Below are 7,979 nucleotides of genomic sequence, written 5' to 3'. Positions count from 1 at the left end.
CCAAAGTTGACTCCCCAAAACTAGGTTTTCTTTAATGGTGTTCAAGTTCTAGCATGCCTGTCTGGCTTCCTAACCCAACTTCAAAAGCAAACTCAACTTCAAAAGCTGAGGCCCTAAAATCACTTAGGGATTGGAGCAAAACTGAGGTATATACAAAATTTCATTTCAACCAGGAAAATTCAGAGATCCAGTTCCAAAGCTGTTCACTCGAATGAATTAGCATCAGGACTGGAGTGCGAATCATAGACCCATGTATATAGTTTCCAGGCAAGGCTGTTCACACACACAAAAAAAGAAACCAGAGGTAAGAAACCAGAGCTCCATCTGGCACTCTAGGTAGAACCAAGGACATTCTCAGCCGCTAGCCAAGGACAAGAAGGGAACTGTACTCCTTGGGTTCCCGCTCTAAGCTACTTGATCAGTTTCTTTTTCACGTTCTCAGCACTACCTCATCTATAAGCCAGTCAAGCCTGTGTTAAATTAATGGTTACTTTTATATATAGCATCCCACGTCTAGGCAGTAAATTCTGAACTAATTAGGACTAGGCACAGTTGGCATAAATGTATGCTCAAATATCAAAGCCATAGGAATCTTGCTCTGGATTTCCATCAATGACCCAGCCCTGTGATCTCCATCAAAAGAACTCGTTGAGATACACAATGCATAAGTAGAAGGTAGAAGGAGTTTATACATGGATGTGCATACATATATATGTAGGAATATGTGTATGTATATAAATATGTATGTATACTTATGAAATTGATGAAACAGGTGGTCAGGTCCAGCCAGTGTGTGCATGTGCGTGTGCGTGTGTATGTGTGCACACATGCACCTAACTATCTTCCTTTTTCTTTCTCTGTGAAATTGCCAAAAGACATCAGCTTCTGGCCTCAGAATAGTAAAAGTTAAGTTGCAGAAGAGTAAGAGAGAGTTAAAAGTTAAAAGAGCCTTTGGCCTTCATACAATGCTGGTTCCCACCTCAGTACCTGAGTGCCAGGGCTGGCCTCCAGCAGAGAAAATGCACATATTCCATTACTTTTATTTGAAAAAAAGATTTTGTTTATTTTAATTACATGTATATGAGCGGCAGGAATACAAGTGATCTTGGATAACAGAAAACAGTGTTGGATCCCTGACACTGGAGTTTTAGATGGTTGTGCAGGCTGTTCCACATGAGTTGTGGGAACTAAATTTGACCCAAGTTCTCAGCAAGAGCTCTACATGCTCTTAATGGCTGAGCCAGCCAGCCATGTCTCCAGCCCATCACAGTCCATTCTTTTGACCAGCAAATAGAGTCTTGCAGTTTCATTCTTACTTTCCCAAGCTGATGACTGTGAAGAGGTCCATCCTCAGTGACCTTCCAAGCTTGCTAATACCTGGATACCCAACAGCACTCATTTAGCCCCAGAAGGACAGGAGGCACAATGACGCTGGGCTCACATTCACACCTTGTAAACACAGAATCCCTCTTGATAGTTAATTTACATTATTTCAACATCTAGGATTTATATTCCAAGTAGAAGGACAAAGGAAGTAGAGAAGGCCAGCTCCCAGAACTTCTTAGAGAGAGTTATTGGAAGCTACTGTTACACAACACTGAAGTCTAGGTTGAACTTTAGCTTGTGGCCACTTCCGGCCACACAAGCAATTGGGAAATGCAGTCTTTAGGTGACCCTAATAATCATGTGACTAGGACTAGCACATGAACACTGAAGGAAAACTACCCTTCTGCCACAGATATGCCACAAGAAGTTCCTGAAAATCAAACATGATCTCATCAGGAAGGTGACTGGACACGTGGTCAGAAACTTGTGGCTCCTGCTTCCCCTTCATCTGCTTCCATCAGATTAGAGGAAATTGCTACCCTGGAGTTTCTTCTTTTTTTTCTTTTTTTATTAGTTATTTTATTTATTTACATTTCAAATGATATCCCCCTTCCCGGTTTCCCCTCTGTAAATCCTCTATTCCATTCCCCTTCCACACTGCTTCTATGAGGGTACTCCTCTACACACCTACCTATTCCCACCTCTTCACCCTAGCATTCCCCTATGCTGGGGCATCAAGCTTTCACAGAACCAAGGGGCTCCTCTCCCATTGATGCCAGATAGAGCCATCCTCTGCTACATATGCAGCCGGAGCCATGTATACTCTTTGGTTGGTGGTTTAGTCCTTGGGAGCTCTTGGGGGTCTAGTAGGTTGATATTGTTGTTCTTCCTATGAAGTTGCAAACCCCTTCAATTCCTTCAGTCCTAATGCCTCCATTGGGGTCCCCGCGCTCAGTCTGATGGTTGGCTGCAAGCATCTGCACCTGTATTAGTCAGAATCCTCAACTGAGGAATCTCAAATGAGCAAGAAGTACCTAAAGGAATGTACAACATCCTTAATCATCAGGGAAATACAAATCAAAATGATCCTGAGATTCCACCTCACACCAGTCAGAATGGCTAAGATCAAAAATTCAGGTGACAGCAGACCCTGGCAAGGTTGTGGAGAAAGAGGAACACTCCTCCACTGCTCTTTGGATTGCAAGCTCATACAACCACTCTGGAAATCAGTCTGGCCATTCCTCAGAAAATTGGACATAGGACCTGAGGACCCAGATATTCTACTCCTAGGCATATACCCAAAAGATGCTCAAACATATAACAAGAATACATGCTACACTGTGTTCATAGCAGCATTATTTATAATAGCCAGAAGCTGGAAAGAACCCAGATGTCCTTCAACAGAGGAATGAATACAGAAAATGTGGTACATTTACACAATGGAGTACTACTCAGCTATTAAAAACAATGACTTCTCTAGCTGCATATGAATCAGAAGATGGCCTAGTCGGCCATCAGTGGAAAGAGAGGCCCATTGGTCGTGCAAACTTTATATGCCTCAGTACAGGGGAACACCAGGGCCAAGAAGTGGGAGTGGGTGGGTAGGGGAGTGGGTGGGGGAGCATGTGGGGGACTTTTGGGATAGCATTGGAAATGTAATTGAAATAAATACCCAATAAAAACAAAACAAAACAACAACAACAAAAAACAATAACTTCATGAAATCCCCAGGCAAATGGATGGAACTAGAAAACATCATCCTGAGTGAGGTAAAAAGAACATACATAGTATGTACTCACTGATAAATGGATATTAGGGGAAAAAGCTTGGAATACCCTGGAGTTGCTTACCTACTGAACAAAGGACTGTAGTGAGGAAGATTGCAGAAACCCCCACTTATCAGCAGCAGCACAAAAGCTCCTACTGAGTATAACCCAGACCTGATATCTGAACTTTAACAGTGGAGTGTGGCAAAAGCATCCATGTATTATTCCCAAGCTTGGATTATAGAGGGCCATCATTTCCATCTTGCTAGCACTCCTTGCTCCCGACGAAGAAGAAAACTTCCATGGTATCACTGTGCAGAGGAATGGATCCCGTGGCAAAGAACTAATAGCAGTCTTAAGCCCAGAACCTGAAACACGGAGTCCTGCCAGCAACAGTGAGCAGAGCTCAGCATCCTCAGCTGAGCCTTGATGGGAATAATGCATTCAATGCAGCTGACGAGAGTCTGAAGCAGAGGACAGAGCCTCGTGGTCACCGAAATTACAAACGTCACTGGAAGTTGCATTTTTCTGGAAAACTTGTTACGAGTCCAAAAAATGATACAACCAACACAATTTGTAAAATGATAATAAATTTAAATGTGTTTGCCATCTGAGAGCCATGGCAACAGATATAGAGACTCACTGCCCATATACATGGGAACACACAGCCTAAAAGATAAAAACCAAGGAAATATCTACACCCAATACAGTGGGTGCCCAAGAATAGAAGGAATGAGTGAAGAAGGAGGGTAAGGGAAGAGGAACGGAGAGAGGAGGGAGGCAGTCAGGGGAAAGACCACGTGGATTGGAAGAAAGGCAGGGGTGTAAATGGGGAGGGAAGAAAAGAAAAGATGGAATGGAGGGAACAGAGTAAAGAACCAGGATGGGAAAAACAATCCAATTTCCTTTTTCTGAGCACTCCACAGTAGGAACCACTTTAGATCCAGGAAGTGTCGCCAAAAAGGAAATAACCCTTCCACAAGAAAATGTACAAGAATATATAAGACTCTGGAAAACAGATGTGCTGAGCCAAGAGTCCAGAATTCCTGCCCCAGTGGTGTCTTTGACATGACTGACATTTCAGAAACTATGATAGAAACTAAAGACCAAAACGTGATGACAATGTTGGTTTGGTCAATGCTAGTTGTTGGTTGGTTGGTTGGTTGGTTGGTTTTTTGAGACAGGGTTTCTCTGTGTAGCCCCAGCTCTCCTGGAACTCACTCTAAACCAAGGTAGTCTCTAACTCACAGATCTACCTACCTCTGTCTCCTGAGTGCTAGGTTTAAAGATGTGCACCACACTACCCAACTGGGCCAATGCTTTTTCAAGCTCCCAAACATGAACATATTATGATCACAATGCCTGTTTCCTTGGTATGTTAAATTTCCATCTCCTTTGAATGTCCCTAAAGAGTAACAAAACGATAATACACCAGGCCTAGCGATAGGGATCATGCTGGCAGCCAGGCCCCTCCTCCACCCTTTGGCAAATATTGAAATCTACTCAGCTGTTCTCTGTTGACCTGTAGAACAACCTCAATTTATATATATATATATATATAAAATATATAAATTGAGGTTGTTATAATATAATATATATATATTATATATATATATGACTTAACAAGTTCTAGGCTAGTGAGAAAGCCTGTCTTTAATACATATATACATGCATGTATGTATGTATGCATGTATATATACATGCATACAGTAAGATGCTTGAGGAGGGATAGCACCCCAGGCCTTCTTGTTGGTATCACACTGCTCACCCTGCTTCTCCATGATGCTGTCTTCACTATGAATTATACTCTTTTACTTCCTTATATCATTCCTGTCCAAGCTTTGACATTACAATATATCATTGTCATTTAATGACAAATTTTCAAAAGACACACAATTGAGACACACACACACTGTTTTGTCTTTACTATACTCCCAGAACTAAAGTTATCATTAGCAAAACTACTTACAGACAGCTTATTTTAAAAAAAAAGTAGAACCTCTCTGCAGCCAAGAATCAAAGAGCTGGTCTCCTAAACTAAATACAGATGTCTTCACTTGTAGCCAAATACTTTGGGTAATAACTTGCTTCTGTTCTCACTGTATTTTCTCAGCGCGTTCATCTGTCTGTCTTTGCCTCTGTATAAGTACCTGCCAAATATGAAACGTTCTGACTGTGTCTTACCAAAAGTTTTCATAGTTAAAATAATTTACAGTGTCCTGAAAGATGTGTCCCACATAAGGCTCACAGACTACATTCAGAATAGGTACGAATAAAGCGCAATATAAAACTTCAACTTAGAGCATTATGGTTTGTTGTTGCTGTTGTTCTTTCTCTCTCTCTCTCAATTGTGTGGTTCTCCAGCAGGAAGATTGTAGACAATGACAGCATGCCCACAGTGTCAAAGCTTGGGCACGTCTGGTAGGAGGTGTAAAACCAGAAAGAAAGTCACTCACAGTGAAGACAAAGCATCCTAGAGAAGTAAGGATAGGAATGGGTGGTTCTGGAGCTAAAGCAAGGTGGAGATGGAGAAAGAAAGAAATATGAATGTCAGGAACCAAGAGCACAAGGAATGGAAATCCTGCTTCCAAGCAGAGCCAACAAGAAGGCAACCAGATTCAGAGCAGCTGCAAAGTAAATTGGAACAACCCAAACATATGTCCATGCCCCAAACATGATAGAGACTTCTCATGGGGAGTAAAAATTGCGATGGGGGCAGAGATTGCAATTGCCCCCCTCAGAAGTTATGAAGACCACCTTTTGAACTTCAACACCTCTAGAATGACAGGGTAACCCCTGATAATTATTATTTTCATTCATCCTCACAGATGGGAGATCAGTCAAAAAAATAACCACAGAAAAATTACCTTTTTTTTCTTTTGTGCATTGCATACTGAAACCTGCCATTCCGACACCCACCTCATCAGAGCTCCAAGTCAGTCTTTTGCTTCTCGGGCTGCACCATTGACTGTCACAAGCACAGACTTGAGATCAGCCAGAACTGAATTTGTTCTGACAACCCCTACTTCTGTTTCCTCACCCGTTAGTCTTGTGCAAGAGCAGCAAGTGCCTTTTACCACTGAGTCACCTCTCCAGACCCATGTTCACTGCTTAATTGTGGTGACATTTCCATAGATAGCTACCTGTGTCAAAACATATTAATGTATGTAATTTAGATATATGTAATTTATGTGCATATCTCAATTATACCTCAATAAAGATACTCTTAAGCTAAATACATCTGCATCATATGGTCTAGCTATCCCATTTTTCTATACTGACTCAAGAGAAACAAGAGCACATATCCCTACAGAGACACATGCACAAATGCTCACAGCAACTTCATTTTCAATGACCAATAACCAAATTAAGCTCAAACATCCATCAGCAGGTGAATGAACAGGCTAAGTCAACTACATTCAAACAGTGGAGGTCTTCTCAACAATGAACAGTGTTTTACAGCATGGACCCCTCCGAGTAGTAAGCTCAGGAAGTCGGTATGTATGTGTTGGATGACTTCATATGTATAAATTCCTAAAATGCACAAACTTGCCTAAAGAGAGAGCAAGCAAATCAGTGATTGGCTGGGGGTAGAGAGGCATGGGCAGGGATCACAGGCACCAGGAGGAGCCTTTCTTTCTTCTCTCCATTCCTCTCTGCTTCCCTCCTCCCCTCCCTTGTCCTACCTTTCCTTTCCCCACTTTTTTTAAATTTTATTTTACTTTTAATTTATTTTTTACACTCCATATTCCATTCCCCCACCCCCCACATCCACCCTCTGTCTGCTCCACATCCCACACCTCCTCCCCACCCCACCCCGTCTGCACGTGGATCCCCCCCCCAACCCTACCTGACCTCTAAACTCCCTGGGGCCTCCAGTGTCTTTTTTTTAATTTTTAATATTTTTTATTACATATTTTCCTCAATTACATTTCCAATGCTATCCCAAAAGTCCCCCATAGCGCCCCCCACTTCCCTACCCACCCATTCCCATTCTTTTGGCCCTGGCATTCCCCTATATTGGGGCATATAAAGTTTGCAAGTCCAATGGACCTCTCTTTCCAGTGATGGCCAACTAGGCCATCTTTCGATACATATGCAGCTAGAGACAAGAGCTCCGGGGTACTGGTTAGTTCATCATGCTGTTCCAACTATAGGGTTGCAGATCCCTTTAACTCCTTGGGTACTTTCTCTAGCTTCTCCATTGGGAGCCCTGTGATACATCCAATAGCTGACTGTGAGCATCCACTCCTGTGTTTGCTAGGCCCCGGCATCGTCTCACAAGAGACAGCTATATTTGGGTCCTTTCAGCAAAATCTTGCTAGTGTATGCAATGGTGTCAGAGTTTAGAAGCTGATTATGGGATGGATCCCTGGATACGGCAGTCTCTAGATGGCCCATCCTTTCATCACAGCTCGAAACTTTGTCTCTGTAACTCCTTCCATGGGTGTTTTGTTCCCAATTCTAACAAGGGGCATATTGTCAACATTTTGGTCTTCATTCTTTTTGAGTTTCATGCGTTTAGCAAATTGTATCTTATATCTTGGGTATCCTAAGTTTTGGGCTAATATCCACTTATCAGTGAATACATATTGTGTGAGTTCCTTTGTGATTGTGTTACCTCACTCAAGATGATGTCCTCCAGGTCCATCCATTTGGCTAGGAATCTCATAAATTCATTCTTTTTAATAGCTGAGTAGTACTCCATTGTATAAATGTACCATAATTTCTGTATCCATTCCTCTGTTGAGGGACATCTGGGTTCTTTCCAGCTTCTGGCTATTATAAATAAGGCTGCTATGAACATAGTGGAGCATGTGTCCTTCTTACCGGTTGGGACATCTTCTGGATATATGCCCAGGAGAGGTATTGCTGGATCCTCCGGTA

This window comes from Mus caroli, unplaced genomic scaffold (genome assembly GCF_978045245.1).
Source record: "Mus caroli unplaced genomic scaffold, Mus_caroli_1 scaffold_20, whole genome shotgun sequence".
In the NCBI taxonomy this organism is placed as follows: Eukaryota; Metazoa; Chordata; class Mammalia; order Rodentia; family Muridae; genus Mus; species Mus caroli.
Note: the sequence above shows the minus strand (reverse complement) of the source record.